The sequence below is a fragment of the Sus scrofa genome, chromosome 1 (assembly GCF_000003025.6).
Source record: "Sus scrofa isolate TJ Tabasco breed Duroc chromosome 1, Sscrofa11.1, whole genome shotgun sequence".
Classification (NCBI taxonomy): Eukaryota; Metazoa; Chordata; class Mammalia; order Artiodactyla; family Suidae; genus Sus; species Sus scrofa.
Window position 1 is genome coordinate 63185916 of NC_010443.5, and position 24051 is coordinate 63209966.

The following is a 24051-nucleotide window of genomic DNA, read 5'->3' on the forward strand; positions in this document are numbered from 1 at the left end:
GCTAGACTAAATGATAGAGATAATACTTATTCTCTTGGAGTTTACATCTAGATGATGGCAAAAAGAAATAATTAAATGGAAATAAATAGTAATTGAAGCATAAGTGAACTGCTACAAGAAACAGAAGCATTTAGCAGTCTTATAAGAAAATAAAATGCAGAAGTTTGTCAGGTATATGTCAAACTACAAATACACCTGGAACTGTGATGGACAATGTGACCTCAACATATATTTTTTGAGTGATTGCTTAAATAAATAGATTATGAATGAGTGGCAGAAACAATGTACAGACAGATGGGGTGAGGATAAAAAAGGCTAGAAAGTGAGAAGTATATCTACATATATTTGAGTAAAAGTCAAACAATGATCAAAAATTCAAGATTTTTCTGAAACAGCTTTGATTTTAAAGAGCTTGTCCTGCAGTTTCCCACAAAGACACTTCTGCTTGCAAGGCACGTAATGATGATTTGCTTTAAAAATGTGATCGTTTTACACATGTCTAGAAGACAAATGAGGTTTTATGCCAAAGCAACTGGCTTATGTGGCAGAACTCTTTTGACAGGAGCCATTTGGTCTCCAAGAGAAAACTGGTGTGGGTGTGCAGCTGGAAAAAGGTGGAACACCTGGGTGTCCTGAGGGTCAGGGGAAAGGGGTCAGTGTGGAGATAGTTTAAGATTCATTGTTGATTTGTCAGCTACCTAATTCCTGTTTTTCTTTGTTTTCTATGATCACATCTGAAACACTTTTTTATTTTAAATTACTAGGAGGCTATTTGGGAGTTTAAACATGGAACTACTACAAAAATGATTTTTGATACTCTCTTCACTATCCAATGCATAAAACAATGACTCATAAAAATGTACTTAGTACCTTCAGTAATATATATCAGGAAGAGCTCAAGGCTTTACCCAGAATCCTTCACAATTTCTTGCACAATTTGTTCATAGTTTAATTAGATTAGCAAGCAAATTATTGTCAATTACACAGACAAAAGTAATCGCATAGACACTATCTTGAGATGAGTTCTTCCTACAATAGATAATTTTCATTCTCCACAAATCACTTCTACAATATTTTCAAAATTAAAATCCCACACACTAAGCTGCATCACAGTAATGCATCAAATGCCATTTGCTGTTTTTTCTCACGTTTAGTTTTTAATGTCTGCAGTTGAACTTACTGTGTGAACTTGGAATAATACTACAAAAATTAATGTTTTTGCCTGGATGTGTGATATACAGTAATGGGGAGAGGAACCCTAAACATTTCATTAAAATATCAGAGACTTTGGAGTTCCCATCTTAGCTCAGCAGAAACAAATCTAACTAGTATCTATGAGGATGCAGGTTGAACCCTGGCCTCACTCAGTGGGTTAAGGATCCAGTGTAGCCATGAGCTGTGGTGTAGGTCACAGCTGCGGCTTGAATGTGGCATTGGTGTAGCTGTGGTGTAGGCTGGCAGCTGCAGCTCCAGTTCGACCCCCTAGCCTGGGAACCTTCATATGCCATGGATGTGGCCCTAAAAATACAAAAGCGAAAAATCAAGAGGCTTTTATCTTCTGAGCCTGAGGCTGAATAATCACAGGACACTTGTCCCATAGTAATTAAAAAAAATAAAACTCTGGTATTACAGTGGGAGTCTGTTTTGGTTTATCTTAGTATCTCATAAACACTGAAGTATTTGGCAGTTAGAAGTACAGTTTAACATAAATACTAGCCATGCCAAACTTAGCAGGGGATTCTATTTAAGAAGTATATTGGCTTTTCATTTAATCTTAGTCCAACTCAGCCATCAGAATCATATACAGAATTGAGAATTTATAAATCAAGTCCCCATAATTTTATATACCCATGCTAATAAGTAATCTTTAGAACTGGCTTTAAAACTTCCTAATCAATGATTACTCACTTTGATAAGCAGGTCCCTGAAAGTCAACCATCAGTGGTGGATTCTTTCCCAAGGACTTGCCGCTAATACCAGGCTTTAATGTAACAAAGATAAAATAAAATTCTATAACGAGTAGAAACCTAAGTTGTGTGTGAATGTTTCAGTTTGCATAATTTCTATTGACCTATCTTGACGTTCGCCCATACTTTCTTCCACTGCATTAAGTCTACTGATGAGGCCATCTAAGGTCTTCGTCTCTCTGTTGAAATGTTGTTCATGTGTAGCATTTTCATTGAATTCTTATAATTCCTGTATCTTTGCTAAAATTATCCATTTGACCATGCATGCTATCTACCTTTTCGGTTTGACCAACTCCAATTAAGAGTTAGGCTGGGTCTGGGTTTTCTGCTCTTGCTATGGTTTCCCCTAATGCACCACAAGCTTCAACTTCCTCTAAATAGTTACTTTGTATTTAGAGTAGGGGCCAGTTTTTCAGAATTTTTTTTCAGTTTTGTTTTTATTTTTTTGTTCTCAAGTTCTGTCCCCTTATGAGTTTTAGGTCTTGTCTTTGTACCACAACTCAGAGATGATCTAGCTCTAGTAATATTTCTTTTCTAATTTAAGACAATTTTTTAGAAGTTGTTGTTGTTCTTTATAAGGCTGCACATGTAGCATATGGAAGGTCCTGGGCTAGAGGTGAATTGGAGCTGCAGCTGCCATCCTACACCACAGCCACAGCAACACCAGATCTGAGCTGCATCTGCGACCTACACCTCAGCTTGTGGCAATGCTGGATCCTTAATCCAATGAGCAAGGCCAGAGATCAAACTTGCATTCTCATGGACACTATGTTAGGTTCTTCACCTGCTGAGCCACAATGTGAATTGCTAGAACAGTTTTAAACTCATAGTCATATTAAGAGGAATGTATAGTTTTCCCATATGCATGCATAACCTCCCCCATTATCAACAAGCATAAACCAACAATGACACATTATAATCAAAATCCAGAGTTCACGCCTGATGTTGTGTATTCTATAGGTTTGGACAAGCATTTAATGACATATATGCATTATTATAATATCATAGAGTATTTTTACTTCCCTAAAAATTCTCTGTACTCTGCCTATTCATCCCTCCTGCCACCATTGAAAGATTCTTTTTATTCTATGCCTGTTGGTCTGGTGACAGCTGGAGTAATAGTCTGTGTCTCAATAAGTCTCAATATTAGGAAGACACCATATGTCCACTGACTTCCCACCAGGAATAGAGTCTTTTTTCCCCATTCTTTTCCTTCACCTGCAAGGAATTTGTACCAGTGCTGCAATGACAATAATGTTGCGTCCTCCCAGCAGATTAAGCCCTTGTTCAGTAAAGGAGATGGGATGAATATCTCAGCAGGGTATCCCAACACCTACTGGCAGCTGCTGTTCCCCCCTCCTCCTGTTCTGCACCATGAGGGAGTTTTTCTAAAAATCCTCCTTATTTTTTTTGTGAGCACCAGTAAAGTTTGTTGCGGGGGTGGGGGAGAAGCCTGGAAAAGAATGAGATTACCTCTTATATCTTTAGCCTCCAGATGTTTACCTCTCTCCCCAGTACACTGTTCAGTGTGGCAATACCATAGCTGAAATCCTACTGTGGAGTGTCTGGCTATGTCTTATCCAAACTAGTGCTCCAACCTTTTCTCTCCCCACCTGTTTCTCCTTAGATTTGGGGCCAGTTAGTTGCTATATAATGTCAGTAATCCAATGGATTCAAGAAAGATTATGAATTTGGTATTTTTTTGGCTCTTTTTTTCTTTTTTGTCTTTTTAGGGCTTCATGTGCGGCATATGGAAGTTTATAGGCTAGGGGTTGAGTCAAAGCTTCAGCCAATAGCCTATGCCACAGCCACAGCAATGCCAGATCCAAGCCTTGTCTGTGACCTACAGCACAGCTCACCACAATGCCAGATCCTTAACCTACTGAGCAGGGCCAGGAATCAAACCCACATCCTCATGGATACTAGTCAGGTTAGTTGCTGCTGAGCTGCAATGTGAACTCCTGGCTCCATTTTTTTTTTTCTTCTCTAAGATTGGGAGCATCATTCTTTGCAGCTCCCTAGATCTCTGAATAAAAAACAAAAGGAACTTTGCAGCTCCCTAGATCTCTGAATAAAAAACAAAAGGAAAGTTTAGTTCTTTGAATCTTTAAAATTTTTTTGCTTTCTTTGAAACTTGATTCTATTGACTTGCTACAATATATAGTTAGACAAAAAACATAACATTTCAGTTGGGATGTTTTTTACTCTCTATTCAAAAATTCATAAATTTCATAAATATTTATAACATTCACAGACACAGGTGCACATAAGCACTGAAAGAGACTAAACACAAAGTTGCCATTTGCCTGAGAAAAATATGATGAACTAATAAATGTTATTTCTACCTACTACTAATTTAATAGTTTTTCTCCCCAGAGGGCAGAAGTCAATCTAAGGTTTCCTAATTTGCTTTTAAGTAGCTGTTAAAAGAAGCAATAATAGCCCTTATCATCTGAATGTTCACTTGGAAGAATTGAACAGGTAGCTTGCCCCAGGCCAGTTAATCAGTGAGTCTTGGAGAGTCTAATTCCCAGTCTAGAATTATTCGTCCCTTCATCTCCCTCCATGCAAAGAAATCCTTATTTAAGATTCTGAAAGTCTTAAATTAAGTGCCAGATATTAAGGTGAAGATCCTACCATCTTTCTCTGTATTTTCCCTTTAGTTTTTCACAGGTCCAAAATCCTTTGCTGAAATGTTCCCCGCCCCCCCCCCAAAAAAAGGGTCTTTTGTAGAAAGCAAAGCTGACCCATATTTGTAGAGATGCTGCTTTGACAGTGCCAGATGCTAGTTCTTCCGAACCTAGTGAGTGGCTCTCACCCTGGCTATGCAGCAAAGTGCACTATAGAATAGTGCTTCTCAAACTTCACATACACATCAAAACCAAGTGTTAGTCAAAAACAGACTCTAATTCAGAAGATGTGGCAAAACCAAGATTCTGTATTTCTCAGAAGCTCCCAGGAGATGCTGGTCTGCAGCGCATACAGTAAAAGCATTTTTTAAAACAAAAGACCTCACTTTTGAGATATTCATACTGAAGGTCTATGAGGCCAGGCTAGCATTTGTTTTCTAAAAGCTCCAAATGTGATTCTATTGAACACCTAGGGAGAAGAATCATTTCTGTGAGTACATCTCACCCTTTTGGAGGTGTTTTACAAAGGGTCTTGTAGAGCTCAATTTTGAGAGCTAAATTGCATAGTATACATTTTCCTTATTTAGAAAATTCCCTATTAAATTATTGAATAAAACAAAAGGTGCTCTTTTGAAATATGATGAGCTGTGATGTAAGATAATGTATTATTTTAAATTCAGATATTCACTTAGGGTTTTTAAGTAGGACATATTTTTTTAGACTTATTTTCATTAAAATGAAAGTCCTTTTGAATGTCCTTCTTTTGTTTGTGAGGGAAAAAAAATGGTCTTTGAGATGAGACAGTGAAGTTTAAAATTCTGATAGTTGAGAACTCTTTAAGAGTGACCTAATTATCTTCTAAACCATAATCATAAAAATCTGACTTCATAAAATTTCTGCAGAATTTAAGATAGTCTCCTTGTAGGATCCCATCAAAGGGAGATTCTTTTGCTGTTACAAGTTAAGCTCTATCATTGCCCGCCAACTAAAAGGACCTTAATGTTGCCCTCAACTTAACCAAAGCTTGGACAGTCTTCTTTCTGCCTCCAGGCCCCTGATCCCTTTTCTTAGAGCATTTATTTTAGAAAACCATTCATTACGAATTCTTTCTCTACCTTTTTGAAATATTCATTTCAAAAAAATCATCTTGCCAATTTTACAATCCAGAATGGTCTTTCTCAAGTAACTGGGGGCCATCCTTTTGCAATGTAATCATTAAGCTTCCTTCTCCCAGTTTCTGAAAAGTGAGGAGCTTAACTTGAGCGGGTACCTTGCCTCATGTTGTAAAACTACCTCCTATTATGCAGTTATAAGAAAGGTTCCTTTTCCTTTGGGTAAGGCCAGTTAGCAAACATAGATGCCCTATGATCAACTGACCCCATCTCTTATAATGTATCTCACCCTTATTTCAGCAGAGTTGAGTTCAGACTGAGCTCTGGCCCTGCTACCCTCATTATAGTAGTCTTAAATAAAGTCTTCCTTGAAAGTGTAACCTTGTCCACTATAATTTTCATTTTGATACTACCTTGACATTGAACTTCCAAACTAAATTTAAGGAGTGGTCTGTTTCCCAGACTTTTCTAACAGAGGACCTATTTGGTCTCTAATCTATTTCCCACTATTCTCCCTAATACCTGTGAGGATCTTTCTTGTTTAATTGAATCATTGGTAGGTCTCACCAAAATGCAGATTCACAGTACCCATGCATCAAAACTGATAAGCTGGACTCCGCATAAGTTGAGTGGATCTACACTGTAGCACTTATTTAAATGGGCACTCAGCTGTAGAAAGGATAGTGTCTTTTTAAACCTTGAGAAGGTTTTTAATCATGAGTTCCCTTCTGGAATATGGTGGATCAGAATCGTTTGTGTCAGATTTTCAGATTGGTTTGAATATTTTGTGCTTATAAAGGTCATCCTTGGAGTTTTAATTTTTCCAACTAACAATAGAGAACAGACAAATAACAATTGGCTGGCTAAGATAGGTTAGTCACACTTATTTTTGTCAGCCATTGCTTTTCCTTTTTTAATGTTTATTTTTAACTACTAGACTATAAGCCCATGAAGGTAAAGACCATATCCAATTTGTTTAGCATTTTAAACAATATCTAATACAGTCCTAATTATATACACAGTTAAAGTAACAACATGCAAAAATAAAAATTAGAAGTAGCCAGACAAAAAAATACTATGACTTTAGTATATATGAATTTGGTAAGGATTCATGGGAGTTCAATTCCCCAAAGACATCTGGAAGGTTTGCTGCTTTAAGTCTAGAGACAAAATTCCTCAAACCTTATAAGTTCTAGGCTACTTTCAAACTTTGTCCTAATAGTGGTCACTAAAAGATTCAAGTAAAGTAAAAGGTGATGGAATAAATTCTTCAGAACTTATATAGTCCCTGACTAGAGTATTACAATTTGTTGTTTTACTTTGTTGACTGTTAGAACATTCTAGTTGTTTTAGAGTTTATCCCATGGAGCCTATTTCTCTCCTCCAAATTCCACTATTGGCATGTTAAATTAGTATCAATAATAACAGCATAACATTTATTGAAGGAGACTATATTTTAGCCACTATTAATTTCACATGTGTTAACTAATTCAATTTCTACAACAATCTGTGGGGTAAGTACTAGTTTTAGCACCTTTTTACAGATGAGAAAACTGGGCTCAGTAACACCAAATACCATTTCAAAAGTACACAACTTCCAAATGGCAGAGACAAAATTTGCAGTTCAAATCCAAGCTTATCTTACTGTAAAATTTATTCTTTCAATTCTTTACTCTATCACAATTTAGTTTATAATTTTTCATCATCTTGTGGGAAAATGATTAATTAATATACACAACCACAGACAAAATCAAGATAAAACAGATTAGTTGTGAATAAAACAGGTATAGCCATTTTTATTGTTAGAATTCCAAACGATATTTTCCTAGACTTTAAAAAATATCCTAAGGTTATCACCCCAAATTTCAATAATACAAGTCTTGCTGGGAAGTATTCATATCTTATTCAAAACTGTAGTTATCTGTTATAAAAGCCAGGTCCTTTACTCATTATGTCTCCTGCTTTATCTAACTTCTATTTAGGAAACATTAAATAAGCACATGCATTCAAATTCTTTGACATAGCCGAGAACTCCATTAAGAATTCAAAGCTTTCGAACAGAAAGTAAAGAATATTCCATGACAATTTACCTGTCAGTTTTCTTAGATATTTAGTACCAGAAAAGCATTTCAATTAATTTGTTGATCATTTTCTCTGCATTGTTGCACATTCAAAATGTCTTTTACTTCCAGATTCTTAAAACACACACACTTAGAATCTGTCTCTGATTTTGGTATGCCAGGAAGTTGAATTATGCCCAGTACATGTAGGGGTTACATGGAAAATATATAGATGTAATAAATTAAACTTCTGAGAAGGTCATTAAAATAGACCTCCACGTCTAGGACTGTTTCACTAGTGTCATCTGCTTTCGCAGCCACTAGGATTGCACCCTCTAGTCATTGCAATACTTCTGACACAAAAGTCAGTCTACAGTGCTCCCTCTTCAACTATTACAGTGCAACTCAGCCCTGGCTGTACAGGAAAATCATCTGGGGAATGTTTCAGATATTTGTGTGCTGGGCACCCTCACCAAGAAAGTTGGTGAGTCAAGCCATTTAACAATCTCCCAGACAGATCTAATATGTGACCAGACTAACAACCTCTAGAATTCAACCAGAGTTGGAATTTTACTTGATTTACTCATGGTGCTTACCCAAACACTTCTATTGAGGAAAAACGTATTGCTTGAAGGAGTATGTTTGAAAACCATTATAGAGGTGTATATGCCTTCCATATAACCTTGTGGAACTAGATCTAATATACTTTGAAAAGAACAGTACTAAATTCTAGGCATCTTCCTCACTTAAGGATATCTTTGAGAACAGAGTTCATGTCTCAATCTGTCTAGACATTACTTTTGTCATTTGTAAAATGAGAATTTTTTTAAAAAGTTTGTTGTGATGATTAAAGAAAATGATCCCATATAAAGTACCTGACACATGGTGGGTGATCTAAGTATGCTTTTAAACAAATGTGTCTTTAAAGGCAGAGAATGTATATTTGTCCTAGATGTAAATAAACAATATGATTCATTCCACAAATAATGCATGCTTATTATGAACGATATTTGTGAAATTTTATTTCTTTAGTTCAGGATATTAAACCAGAAAGGTTCTTTCTGTACATATTCTCTCTTTTTTTAAAAAAAAAAAAAAGCATAGAGCTCTCCTATCTTAATTCCTTTAGTATTTTCACTATCTCCTTTTGAACTCAATGCCTGTCAGACTGAAGAGGTCTGTTTCATTGTTGACTGCTTTAGGTGAATTCTCCTGTTCCTTTAACTGGAATGGTTTCTGAGCTTCTTCACCTTGCTTGTGTTTTTCTTTTTCTGTGAATTCAGGGAAGCCAAACTGGAGTCTTGTAAGGCTACTTCTATGCAAGAATACCCCTTTGTATTGGGGGGGGGTTACTATTTTTTATGGTGTGGGAATTTGAATATTTGCTATCTCTTTCTTTGGTGTGGATAGGCTGCTGTTCCCAGGATGCTCAGTGTGTTTTCAGGGAGAAGAATGGGTAGGGCCAGCAGTCAGTGCCTGGCTGTTGGGCTCTCAACACAGCAAGGACCTGCAGGAAGGTGGAACAGACTACTCCTAGTTATAGGGCCCTGGGAAGTAATAAGCTCTAAGCAGATGTTCAAGGTGATCAGAGCATTTGGCAGTAGCGACAGCAGGATGCGTGAGTTCCTAGGAGAGTGAGAGCAACAACAGCTTATGTTTGATTGCAATACCCTCCTCTGAGGTGACTGGAACCACAGGAGGTGCCTGTTCAGGGAACCCTATTGGGAGCAGGCCATGACCATCTCTAGAGTCAGTGATAACTGCGGTCGTTTACCCCTGCCACCTGTATACCAGGCATGAAGCAACCCATCTCACTTAGCCCACATATGAGGTATTGTAAAGGGTGCTCCTAGTTGCAGGATCCTGGTAAGTAACACAGATCAGGTGTGTGGGTACTGCCTGGAAAGTTTGGCCGCGGCAGCAGCAGAGCAGGTGTGTTTCTGGGGTGCAAGAGCACAAACAGGTGGTGTTCTGTCACAATGCCCTCCTCTGTGGTGCCCTTTAGGTGAATGGGAACTGCAAGTGATTTTTGTCCAGTATCTCCAATAGCAGTGGGCCAGGCACACCTCTGGAATCATGACCCAACAATCCCATTCTTGGGCATATATCCGGACAAAACTTTCCTTAAAAAAGACACATGCACCCACATGTTCATTGCAGCATTACTCACAATAGCCAAGACATGGAAACAACCCAAATGTCCACCAATAGATGATTGGATTAGGAAGATGTGGTATATATACACAATGGAAAAAAGAACAAAATAATGCCATTTGTGGCAACATGGATGGAACTAGAGACTCTCAACCTGAGTGAAGTAAGTCAGAAAGAGAAAGACAAATACCATATGATATCATTTATATCTGGAATCAAATATATGGCACAAAGGAAACTTTCCACAGAAAAGAAAATCATGGACTTGGAGAATAGACTTTTGGTTGCCAAGGGAGAGGGGGAGGGAGTGGGGTGGTTGGGGAGCTTGGGTTAATAGGTTCAAACTATTGACTTTGGAATGAATTAGCAATGAGATCCTGCTGTGTAGCACTGGGAACTATGTCTAAGCACTCTGTCACTTATGATGGAGCATGATAATGTGCAAAAATGGAATATGTATGTGTATGTGTAACTGGGTCACCATGCTGTACATTAGAAAAAAATTGCATTGGGGAAATAACAATTAAAATATATATATACTCAAAAAAAAAAAAAAAACAGCTTTCTGAGGGGGCAATAAAAGGACTCATTTTCTTCTACTTCCCAGTTGAATGATGTGGAAGAATGTTAGACCTATTACAGAAAATTAAAAACAACATTTTACTTCTAAAAAAAAAGTTCATAGCTTTGACACAAGGAGTGTTCTGATTTGCACTATACCAACACCCTTCCCACCACCCACAAATAGATAGAGGACTTTCTCTTCTTTAGATTCTAACACCTTGTTCCAGGCAACCCACCTGCAAGAAATGTCCTCTTCACTTGCTCTGGGCTGACACCAGGAGTTGGCACCTTCTTACACAGGTGCACAAATCACTGCATCTGCCTCCCAGGAAGCCCCATTCCTCCTAGATACACCCTGTGCCCCTCTTGAGGTCAGAGACCTCCCTTGGACTATTCTTAGATATGTGCTTTCACCACTTCACTTGGGCCCTAACCACCCCTCTGTGGGGACATCCTGCCACTTGGTTGTCCCACTCTCCCCAGAGAGGGCTTTCCTAACCCTGCTCAGGCATCAAGACCTCACATGGGACCACCTTTCCCAGGGGACACACGTTGTGAAGTGCCAACACCTTCTCCTCAGTCAGGCTCCCTCAAGCAAGATGTTTTGTTGAGCACCCCTAATGGCCTTTGGCCTACAATGTTTAGGCAGGGAAGCAGAAAAGAAAGAGGGGCAATTCCTTTTTCAATACCATTCACTAGTGTGTTTCTGTCTATTTACATATATACTTACTCTTGGAAAATTACATTTACTCGGAAAATGTTTATTTTTAAAAACTCAATGAATTAATGAAACTAAAAGCTGGTTCTTTGCAAAGATAAACAAAACTGATAAACCTTTACCCAGAATCTTCAAGAAAAAAAGGAAGACCCAAATGAATACAATTTGAAATGGAAAAGTAGAAATTAAAGCTGACACCACAGAAATACAAAGGTTCATAAGAGATTACTACAAGCAAATATATGCCAATAAAATGGAAAATCAAGAAGAAATGGTCAAATTCTTAAAGGTACAACCTTCCAAGGATGAACCAGGAAGAAACAGAAAATATGAATAGGCCAAGAACGAGTACTGAAATTGAAAATATGATTAAAAAATCTTTCAACAAACAAAATTCCAGAACCTAATAGCTTCACAGGTAAATTCTATCAAACACTTAGAGAAGAATTAACACCTATCCTTCTGAAATTATTCTAAAAAATTGCAGAGGAAGGAAACCTCCCAAGCTCGTTCTATGAAACCTAGTGGTCTCATAGAATGTGTCAGCCTGATATAAAAACTAGACAAAGACACCACACAAAAAAAGAAAACTACAGGCCAGTATCATTGATGAACATAGATGCAAAACTCCTCAACAAAATATTAGCAAACCAAATACAAAAATACATTAAAAGATCATACACCACCATTAAGTAGGATTTGTCCCAGGGATGTAAAAATTTTTCAACATATACATCAGTCAGTATTATAAGCCACGTCAACAAACTGAATAATAAAAGCTATCAATAGATGTTGAAAGTGCTTTTGACAAAATTCAACTTGCAGTTATGATAAAAAAAAAAAAACCCTCCAGAAAGTGAATGTAAAAGGAAATTACTTTAACATAGTAATGGTCATATATGACAAACCCACAGCTAACATCATTCTTCATGGTGAAAAGCTGAAAGCATTTCTGCTAAGATCAGGAACAAGAAAAGGATGTCCACTTTCACCACTATTATTTGATAGTTTTGGAAGTCCTTGCTACAACAATCAGAGAAGAAAAAGAGATAAAAGGAATCCAAATTGGAAAAAGGAAGTAAAACTATCACTGTTTGAAGATCATATGACTCAAAATTAATACACAGAAACTGTTTGCATTACTATACACTAGACAACAAAAAGTCAGAAAGAGAAATTAAGGAAACAATCTCATTTACATTGCATCAAAAAAATAAATAAATAAAACAAAAACAAACAAACAAAAAAACCTAGGAATAAACCTACCTAAGGAAGCAAAAGTCCTGTTCTGAAGACTATAAGACATGGTTGAAAGAAATCAAAGATGACACAAATGAAAAGATATACCATGTTCTTGGATTAAAGAATCGATATTGTCAAAATGACTACACTACCCGAGGCAGTCTACAGATTCAGTGTAATCCATGTTAAATTACCAATGGCATTTTTCACAGAACTAGAACAAAAATTTTCAAATTTATATGGAAACACAAAAGATCCTGAATACAAAAAGCAATCTTTTTAAAACTTAACTTTTTTTTATTTTGTCTTTTTAGGGTCACCACCACAGCATATGTAAGTTCCCAGGCTAGGAGTCAAATCAGAGCTACAGCTGCAATGCTACACCACAGCCATGCCAGATCCATGCCACATCTGTGACCTACATTGCAGTTCATGGCAACATTGGATCCTTAACGCACTGAGTGGGGTCAAGAATTGAACCCACATCCTCATGGATATTAGTCGGGTTTGTTACCACTGAGCAACAATGGGATCCCCAAAGCAATCTTTAAAAAGAAAAATGGAGCTGAAAGAATCAGGCACACTGACTTCAGACTACACTACAAAGCTACAGTCATCAGAACAGTGTGGTACTGGCACAAAAACAGACATACAAATCAGTGGGACAGGATAGAAAGACCAAAAATAAACCCATGCACATATGGTCAATTAATCTACAACAAAGGAGGCAAGAATATACACTGGGGGAAAGACAGTCTCTTTGATAAGTATTTCTTAGAAAACTGGACAGCTACATATAAAAGAATGAAATTTCAGTACTCTCTAATTCCATACCCAAAAATAAACTCAAAACAGATTAAAGACCTAAATGTAAGACTAGACACTATAAAACTCCTAGAGGAAAACATAGGTAGAACACTCTTTGACATAAATCATAGCAATATATTTTTGTATCCACATCCTAGAGTAATGAAAATAAAAACAAAAATAAACAAATGGGACTGATTCAACTTATAAGCTTTTGCACAGCAAAAGAAACATTAAAAAAAATACAACCTACAGAATGGCAAAAATTTTGCAAATGAAGCAGCTGATGAGGATTAATCTCCAAAATATATAAACAGCTCATACAGCTTTATACCAAAAAAAAAAAATTTTTTTAAATGGGTCAGGGAGTTCCTGCTGTTGTACAGTAGGTTAATGATCCAGCTTGTCTCTGTAGCATTGCCAATGCAGTCCCTGGTCCAGCACAGTGGGTTAAGGATCTGGCATTGCCACAACTGTGGCATAGGTCACAGAATCAGTTTGGATTTGATCTCTGACCCAGAACTTTCTGTGTGCCACAAATGTAGCCAAAAAAGATGGGGGGGGGTGGTCAGAAGATCTAAACAGACATTCCTCCAAAGACAATAGACATATGGCCACAAAGATGCTCAACATCACTAATTATTAGAGAAATTAAAATCAAAACTACAATGAGTTATCACCTCACACAAGTCAGAATGTCCATCATCAAAAAAGTCTACAATAAATGCTGGAAAAAAGTGTGGAGAAAAGGGAACCTTCTTACACAATAGTAATTCCCAATAGGTGGGAATATAAGCTGGTGCAACCCCTATGGAGAACAGTATGGCGATTCCTTAAAAAACTAAATACAGAACTACCATATGATCCAGCAATTCCATTCCTGTGCATATATCTAGAGAAAACTATAATTCTAAAAGATAAACACACACCAATATTTATTGCAGCACAATTTACAGTAGCCAAGCAAGACAGAAAAATAACCTAAATGTCTATCAAAAGAGAATTGGTACATGTATAATCATGGAATATTACTCAGCCATAAAAAAGCATGAAATAATGCCATTTGCAGCAACATGGCTGGACCTTGAAATTATCATACTCAGTGAAGTCAGAGAAAGACAAATATCACTGATATGCAGAATCTAATAAAAATGATACAACAGAACTTACAAAGAGAAAAGACCAAAGATTTCAACATCAGAATTATGTTTACCAAATGGTAAAAGTGGTGGGGGGAGGGATCCATTAGAGGGTTGGGATTGATATACATACACACTACCATATAAGAAATAGATGGATAACATGGACCTACCGTATAGCACAGGGTAATTTAATCAATACTGGATAATAATCTATATGGGAAAAGAATATGAAAAGGAATGGATGGAATATGAAAAGTCAACTATATTCCAATAAAACTTTTAAAAAACTTATAAATACCCAGTATCAGTGTATTTCTTTTTTAGTCTGGGGTAGGGATTATAAAAGATGAAAATGGAAAACCTTAAAAAATCATAGCAACAGCAACAACCAATAGAGAATGATACCATTAGAAATACATGAATTTGTGCAACTATCAGTATAATAACTAATTTCTTGTTATTTTTGGTCAACTTGTATACCTAAAGGAGTGTTGCTATGAATTATATAACTTCCTGAGACTTAAAAAACTTGCAATTAAATATTTTGGCTCAGGGCAGCACCCAACTCCTAAGTCAAATCAGACTCCAAAAGACTGAGGAAATTTTATCTTCGAAGCTCAAACTTTATGGAAAAATTTTAGAGAGAATACTGTGTCCAGAATTGAAATCAAACTCTAAATGATTTTATTTACAAAGAGCTTTCCCTGACACTATTCCTACTAGAGAAAGGCACAAATTAGACACCACTCATAAGAACATAAAACAACGTCGACAGGACCACTCCACTCTCATGCTGTAAATGAAGAATTTGACCAGGTAATTCATATGTCAAGTTGCTCAACTCCTCACTTACTTGCCCTCAGTACACATCGAAGCAAACTTTTAAGGTCAACCTATCTGCTCTTTTATCTCCTTCTTCCTCCTCCTCATTTTTAATGAAAATTGCTCTTTTCTGCCTTCTGTCTGCAGGCACGAGCCTCATGGTCTCCCATTTCCTTAATTCTGAATTTCCCTCACTCCAATTATTATTGTCAAGGCATTCACTATTGCCCTACCTTCCACCTTAAAACTTACTTGCCGAAGTTCCTGATGCTACCAGGAATCATCTCTTAAAATTCAATGGTGGTTGTAATGAAAATTTCCCCTCTGTTACACATACACCACGAGTGGCTGGGTGTAATGTCACACATCTATGCTATAGCTACTCAAGAGGCAGAAACTAACTGTAAGATTGCTGAGTTTGAGGGTTTTGGCCTGCAGTGTGCACATACTAAATTTAGTAACATTATGCCATGGAACCATCATAAAGAGACTTTTCATCTAGCTGGGGGAAAAAATGCTCAAAAAGATACTTCAGCTCAACCTTAGTACAATAGTTTTTAATTCACTTGTCTAAAAATAGTATTTCATTTTCAGTTTATGTGCTAAATTTACATGTTAAATTTTCATTTTGTATTGCTTATCTTGGAAATTTACATGCTACTAGTTTATAATAGAATGTTATATTTAAATTGCATGTATTCATTAATTGTTTTATAACATTTACAATTTTCTGTATTTGATTTATACTGTATTGTATACATATAGATCTGTGCATTAATTATATAATCATATACATTTACATTTTGTATTTGCTGTATAACATGTTATATACAAGTTTTTGAATTATGTTATCTAGTTTTAGCTGACTTTTATTTGTATATAATGGTATTTTTAATATTAGTATTAACTTTGGTATTTCAGCATTATAGAAATAAACACATACACACACTTATCCTTAACATACTGTGCCCATATTTCAGTTCACCAGAGGGATAAATATTCCAGAACGGGAAGAGAGCAAAACTTATGTGATGGTTTAAAACACGAATGTTTGGGAATGACCATTAAAAAGATGAAAATTTCAATCTGATTTCTTTTTCCTGATGTCATCAGATTCCTCTTTAAGTTTACATGTACAAAACCCCAGACTTCTGCAAGTATCTAACAACGCCTACAAACTACAAATATTATTCACTGCTGGGTTTTACCCACCTTTTTTCAAATAAGACATTATTCATTTACTAAGTGAGCAGTGAAAAGATTGCAGTTCAAACTGCACATGTATATGTTGTCAACAGAAACTTTTAGAGAAATCTTTAAGGAAGAAAGCTGTATTTGGATAATGGTAGAGATAACAAGTGGTTACATTCAAATTATCAGACAATCTAACTCATTTATCAGAACCAATAAAGTAGAAAGTCTTCTAAAAATGAAAGAATCAACCAAGACCTGAGAAAGATAATACAATAAAAGAAGGGAGTCTGTACATTGAGCTTAGGTTTGCCGACATTTCTATTTTATTTTAACAATGAACCCCAGAGTACATTTACATCATAACAGCATTATTTATTAATGCTATATTGTTAATATTAGTAATTAAAACCTTCATTTTACAGGATATGGTTCAAAACCTAAAAGATAATACATTATTCCTAAAAAATAAAAATTCTAAAAATGAAAAGTTGAGAGGGTGATCTTTGACATTTATCACTTCCCGTAATACTGTATATTTCCAACATTTAATTTGACAAACATAACACTTCAGGAAATAATCGTGTAATTAATTGAATGTTTAATAATACATAAAATGCCAATAATGAACAACGATATTAATGCCTGACATTCATTGAGTGCTTTGTGTCAGGATGATACTGTGTATTTTCCATAAACCATGTCACTGAATTGTCACAACACTAAGGTACTATTGTTATCACCATTGAACAAATGAAGAAAGTACACAGAGTACTTTAAAAGTTTAAAAGTGTCCATTGTTTTAATAGCTTATCATAATTGTAAATAAATGAGTCAAATGATTATGGCTACATTTTTCAAGGATGTTTAATTAAAAAAAAAATAGCCCAGAGCTCAAGAGGTCATTCATGATGTTTTGGATACAAAAATATATAAGATGTGACTTGTTACCAAAAGAAAAAAGAACAGGGAAAAAATTAAAAATATTTATTCACTTTGGCAAGACAAGGTGCATACATTGATCAGGACTCAAAGTTGCCCTAACTCTCTCCTCTACTTTTTATTGCTGTTCTCAGCATCATTCTTAGATATAGCTTTGTACGCAAGGTTGAGGGTCAAGCACCTGGAGATTACTGCTTAAATCCTTGCCACTCCATGACCGGAGCTGTGATCCTCAGAGTAAGAAGGATCATTGGGGTGGGTTTTTTCTGGTAGGAGGGGTATAGGAGTATTCTTTACATTATGGATTCTTGTCCTGAGGAATTTCAAATGTTTCAGAGAAGTTACTCTGATTCATTGTCTGTACAGCAACCACATGGATAGTGCTCTGAATTCTGGACAGGAGAGTGTAAGGATTAAGCTTTCTCTATTCAGACTTGTGACCATTGACTTGGTTTTTGGGCCCTTGCCTCATCACTTGGGAAGGTTTCATAAAAGAGAATGATTGTTCCATATATAGATTTTATGTGACCATGCTGAGCCATGTTCAAGCCCCACACAATAGGGAAAGAGAGCAATTTTCTACAGAAAAGAAAAGAAAGTTGAGAGGGCTCTAGTGAATCTTTGGCTTTTTATTGGCTGACTTCTTGTCAGGAAAGAAGAGTGGGTCCTTCTTCCTATTGGGCTTTGCTATCTTTGCAATGTGAGAGCTCCCCCTTCTGGTGTACTGATTCTATTTAATTGAACTGTTTTACAGTTTGTTGATACTGTAAAAATAAAAAAGGGAATTTCCAAGCTAGCTATGCTGTTACTACCCAGTATGAAGTACTTGAGAAATTAACCCACCACCTAAATGATTTAGAAAAAGGACAAACAAAACCTTGTCAACAGAAGGAAGGAAATGATAAAGATCAGAGAGGAAATTGATAAAATAGAGATTCAAAAAACAACAGAAAAAGAAATAAAACCAAGAGTTAGTTCTTTGAAAAGATAAACCAAGTTGACAAACCTCTGGCCAGACTCACCAAGAAGATGAGAGAAAAAACCCAAATAAACAAGATAAGAAATGAAAAAGGAGAAATCACAAAGATACTGCAGAAATACAAAAAATAGTAAGAGAATACTACCAACAAAATTGACAACCAATATGCCAACAAAATTGACAGCCAATATGACAACAAATTTGACAAACTAGAAGAAATGGACGACTTCCTAGAGATTTACAGCCTGCCAAAACTGAATCAAGAAGAAAGTGATCAATTGAACAGACCAATCACTAGAAATGAAATTGATTATGTCATAAAAACACTCCCTACAAATAAAAGCCCAGGACCAGATAGTTTCACAGGCAAAATCTACCAAACATACAAACAGGAACCTAAACCCATCCTCCTTAAACTTTTCCAAAAGGTTGAAGAAGAAGGAATACTCCCAAAGACATTCTATGAAGCCACCATCACCCTAATACAAAACCAGACAAAGATACCACCAAAAAAGAAAACTATAGACCAATATCTTTGATGAACATAGATGCAAAAATTCTCAACAAAATTTTAGCCAACCAAATCCAACAGCATATCAAAAAGATCATAACCACTACCAAGTGGGATTCATCCCAGGTTCACAAGGATGGTTCAACATACACAAATCAATCAACGTCATACACCACATTAACAAAAGAAAAGTCAAAAACCACATGATCATCTTAGTAAATGCAGAAAAAGCATTTGACAAAGTCCAACATCCATTCAGGATCAAAACTCTTACCAAAGTGGGTATAGAGGGAATATTCCTTAACATAATCAAAGTATTTATGACAAACCCACAGCAAATATAATACCCAATGGAGAAAAATTAAAAGCCTTCTCACTAAAATCTGGAACAAGACAAGGATGTCCACCCTCACCACTGTTATTCAACATAGTACTTATTGGAAGTCCTAGCCACAGCAATCAGACAAACAAAAGAAATAAAAGGCATCCAAATCGGAAGAGAACAGGTAAACTTGTCACTGTATGCAGATGACATGATACTATATACAGAAAAGCCTAAGGACTCAACCCAAAAACTACTTGAAGTGATCAACAAATTCAGCAAATAGCAGGATATAAGATTAACATTCAGAAATCAGGTGCATTTCTGTATACTAACAATGAAATATTAGGAAAAAATACAGAAATATTTTACCTTTTAAAATTGCACCCCAAAAAATCAAATACCAAGGAGGTAAAGGACTTAAATGCTGAGAACTATAAAACATTAATCAAGGAAATTAAAGAGGATTCAAAGAAATGAAAAGATATTCCATGCTCCTGGGTTGGAAAAATCAATATTGTAAAAATGGCCATACTACCCAAAGCGATCTACAGATTCAGTACAATCCCTATCAAATTACCCATGACACTTTTCACAGAACTAGAACAAACAATCCAGACATCTATATGGAACCACAGAAGACCCAGAATCGCCAAAGCAACCCTGAGAATCAAAAACCAAGCAGGAGGCATAACTCTCCCAGACTTCAGGCAATATTACAAAGCCACAGTCATAAAGACAGCGTGGTACTGGTTCCAAAACTGACATACAGACCTATGGAACAGAATAGAGAACCCAGAAATAAACCCAGACACCTATGTTCAAGTAATCTTTGACAAAGGAGGCAAGAATATAAAATGGGAAAAAGATAGACTTTTCAGCAAGTGGTACTGGGAAAACTGGACAGCCACATGTAAATCAGTGAAACTGGAACACACCCTCACACCATACACAAAAATAAACTCAAAATGGCTTAAAGACTTAAATGTAAGACAGACACCATCAAACTCCTATAAGATAGCCTGAGAACCCCCACATCCCATGGGCTGGCCCTGAAAAGCAAAAAACAAAACAAAACAAAACAAAAAACAATGCTTTAGAAAGAATGTATACGTGTATGTATAACTGGGTTACCTTGCTGTACAGTAGAAAATCGAAAGAACACTGTAAACCAGCTATAATGGAAAAAATAAAAATCACTATACAAAAAAAATAATAAAAATTCCTAGAAGAGAACATTGGCAAAACATTCCCTGACATCAACCTTACAAATGTTTTCTCAGGTCAGTCTCCCAAAGCAACAGAAATAAAAGCAAAAATAAACCAATGGGACTAATCAAACTGACAAGACTCTGCACTGCAAAGGAAACCATAATAAAAAAAAAGACAACTTACAGAAAAGGAGAAAATAGTTTCTAACGATGCAACTGACGAGGGCCTAATCTCTAAAATAGACAAACAACAAATACAACTCAACAGCAACAAAGCCAAAAACCCAATTGAAAGATGGGCAAAAGACCTGAATAGAAATTTCTCCAAGGAAGATATACAAATGGCCAACAAGCATGTGAAAATATGCTCAGTGATTAACAAATCCGACTAGGAACCATGAGGTTGTGGGTTCGATCCCTGGCCTCGCTCAGTAGGTTAAGGATCCGGCGTTGTCATGAGCTATGGTGTAGGTCACAGATGAGGCTTGGAACCCACGTTGCTGTGGCTGTGGTGTAGGCCAACAGCTACAGTTCACATTAGACCCCTAGCCTGGGAACTGCCATATGCCACGAGTACAGCCCTAGAAAAGATTTTAAAAAAAGAGAGAAAAAAAATGAAGAAGTGCTTAAGAAGGTAAATCTCCCACTAGCTAAAACAATCCAACATGTAGAGATAAATGCTCTTACCACAGCATGCCAGTTATCAGGACAAACTGTTTTTATACTGACAGCTGGAATGTCTTTGGGTTTGCCCATGATTTTACTTAATAGATTTCACTATATAATATTAATTGCACATCTTAAATTTTATTTATAAATTTTACTTTAGATGAAGGTTTGTGGCGGGGGTTGTAATTAATTTGTACGTATATTAGAATTTCTCTTGGATAATGATTTAATATGTCTACATATTTATGTAAGTATACTAGAAAGTGTATTTGTGGAAATATATATCACTGATCCATAGATTACTTAGAAGTGCTTTATTTAATATCCAGGTAGTTGAGAATTTTTTTGTGATTTAAATCTAGCTTAGTTCTGTGTTGAGAAAACATTCTCTGAATTACTTAATTCTTTGATGTTTATTGGGGGTTGTCTTTATTGACTGGCGTATGATAATTTAGGTTGATAGTCCATGTGTACTTGAATGTGTATTTGGTGACAATTAAAAGCATTGCTCTATTCATTTCCATTAGGTCATGTTTGTTCACTTTTTTTTTGCAGATCTTTTATATTTTTACCTTTTTTTTTTTTGGTTGATTCTTCTATTGGCTAATGAGAGAGGCACAATAAGGTCTACATATATAATTATGTGTGTTTCAGTTTCATTAATTTGCTTTTTTTTAAAGTTATTGAGACTCCATTTTCATTATCAAACATTCTTTTTCTTTAGTAGTTCAACTTGATCTAAATAAAGCCTAACGTAATATTTATATAGCTATATTAACTCTATTTGGTTAGGTGCTGTATGCATAATACATCTTTTAAATCTTTCTTTTTTGTTGTCAAGCTTTCTATATTCTTGTATAAAATGTGTGCATCTGGTGAGAATATATATTTGGCTTGTTTGGTAGTGTAGGTTGACAATATTAGTATTTTCCTTATATTTGCTCCTTTACATGTAATATTATTCATATATTTTGTCTTATCACACCACATTACTTTTTGTTTCTATTTGATTAATCTATTTAAAGCTCCTCAGTCTCTTGCATGTCTGTATAGATATTTCTATTAGATTGTTGTGTCAAACAAAACAAAAAAGTAGAAGTCTACAAATAAGGGTTTATTTGGGGGTCTGAAGAATTGCAGTTAGGGAGACAGAGCCTTGGGTAAAACTGAAAGAGTTCTAGGGAAGAGAAATAGTCACATTATTATAAAAGGCAAAAGTCATGAGGCTGTACTGTGACACAGAGAGGAAGTATTTGTCCTTAAGGGATGGTTAAGGATATGGGTGGCTTTTGGATAAGGGTCCAGTAAGTATCTTGGGTTTCTGGCAGATGTTTGAGATGCCTTCCTTAGGACAATAAGTGGTCAAAAGTTCAGATTCCATCCAGGCTGACATGTGCATAAGTCATACTTTCTCAGTGGCCTCCTGGCTCCATGCTAGCGAGCTCTCTCAGCAATATTGACCCTAAATTGATTTTCTTTTCACATTAGTCATATGCATATTCTTTTGCAATATTCTTTTAGTGGCTACTCCCAAATATTACATCAAGGACCTTCGATTTATTACAGTCTACACGGAAATATGGCTTTTAAACTTCTCTAATAATTCTAGAAACTTAGAATATTTTAACTTGTTTTCTTAAGCCCATGAATTTAACCATGATGTCTATAGGCAACCTGGCACAAGGCCATCCCCGGAGGGTGGAAGACCCAGTCTGCATAACAGCAGTATTATCATTCACCTTCATGAAGCCACTCTGTCAATATAATCTGCTAAGCTTTTTTGACCTGCATAAAACCATTAGTGTACAGTATAGAATACACCCTTGGAACAGTGTAGAATGTGGATCTCTCAAATGAGTAAATTACTTAAATTAACCTCAAGGTTAATCTTCACAGAGAGGTCAAAAGGTACTACTGAATCTATTCTCCATTCCAAATTAAGTACAGTCATGTTTCTCAATGCATATAATTATGGTTCTGCAATGACATCAAATGACAATATGAAGACATCTCAGTAATAAAATGCCAACAAAAGCTATGAATACAAACATAGCTTTTCAAAATATAATGTTGCATTTGAAAAATTAAAGTCCAAATAAAGTTCCTTGCATACTTAAATTCAATGTCATTAAAATCCAAAATTAAATGCACTTGCTTTTGGGTATAAATAAATCTGTAAATCCTCTTGATTGGTCCGCCTACCCTTAGCCAGAGACATTTAATGCCTAGATGGAGCTGAAGATACTTGAGAAGCTGCAGCCTGGGCTGCCTTTCATGGGAATGGATGAGATTCCTTCTGATCTGGAGAAGAGGAATTTATTTAATGCCAAGTTTCTGAGGTACCTCACTTTTAGAAAGTTCAGAAGGTTTACAGGACACACAAGACTATCACAGCCTTGAAACCACTATCGCCAAATTTAGAAAACAGTCACTAAATGTCCCTTAAGCCAAATACTCCAGCAAAATTATGTTCCAGGAAACCAGTATTTAACATTGCCTAAGATAGTATCAGTAACTCAGTGGTGTCTGAGGGAAGGGAGATTGTTAACAGAGTTTCAGTTTCAACAGGTTCTCAATGCCTATGTAACTTCCAGAGTCCACTTACTAAGGTCATAAATTCATTTGGAAGAGATGTTTACAAATGGCTTATTTACCTTATTTGTAAGGAAAATGAGTTTAGGCTTTGTGCCTATGGTATCTGAGGTATTACTTTCTGCAGTGGTATAAATTTGCATTATTGCTATTTCTCATCACCTAGTTTCTCCTGAGATATCTTCATTTTCACTTCATCACATTCAAAACTTTTGCATCTGGCTAGTGACAAAGTTGTTTTCCTTCCTCTATTGATAATGCTTCTTGCCAGGCTCATCTCACCCGAAGTGATTTCTCTCCTCCCTGCATTTCAACAGAATAGTCACTTTTAGCAGATTCCTAAAAGAAAATAGCATTTGATACTTGTGAAGGCAGTGCCCCGAAAGCACAGGAGGACCAAAACCACTGCTGTGTAC